Below are 401 nucleotides of genomic sequence, written 5' to 3' on the forward strand. Positions count from 1 at the left end.
CAGTTTCACAGAGTATTTCTCAAGCACCTCAATCCTTCCAGAGTAATCACTAAAGATTATTGGTTTTGCAGCAGCATCAAATCGTACTAAATTAACGGTTTTATTGAATCTCCAGAAAACAAAATCTTCATTAGTAACATCTGCTATTGTGACATTCAGAAACACGTCCTCTCCCTTCTTCACAAACACAAAAGTTAATATTATTACGTTGTCGGTAGCCATTGATGTAAGAATGGTGGTCATGTTTTGTGTTTATTATTATTACTTAAAGGTGTATTGTTTATACAGAAATGACGAGTCACCGCTGCGCATAGTCCATACATGAGTGCAATAACTGGAGATGTGACTTGAATTAATAATATGTGGTGTTGGATCATATTCTGTGTCTACTGTTTTTCCAG

The sequence above is a fragment of the Etheostoma spectabile genome, chromosome 12, assembly GCF_008692095.1.
Source record: "Etheostoma spectabile isolate EspeVRDwgs_2016 chromosome 12, UIUC_Espe_1.0, whole genome shotgun sequence".
NCBI classification, from domain to species: domain Eukaryota; kingdom Metazoa; phylum Chordata; class Actinopteri; order Perciformes; family Percidae; genus Etheostoma; species Etheostoma spectabile.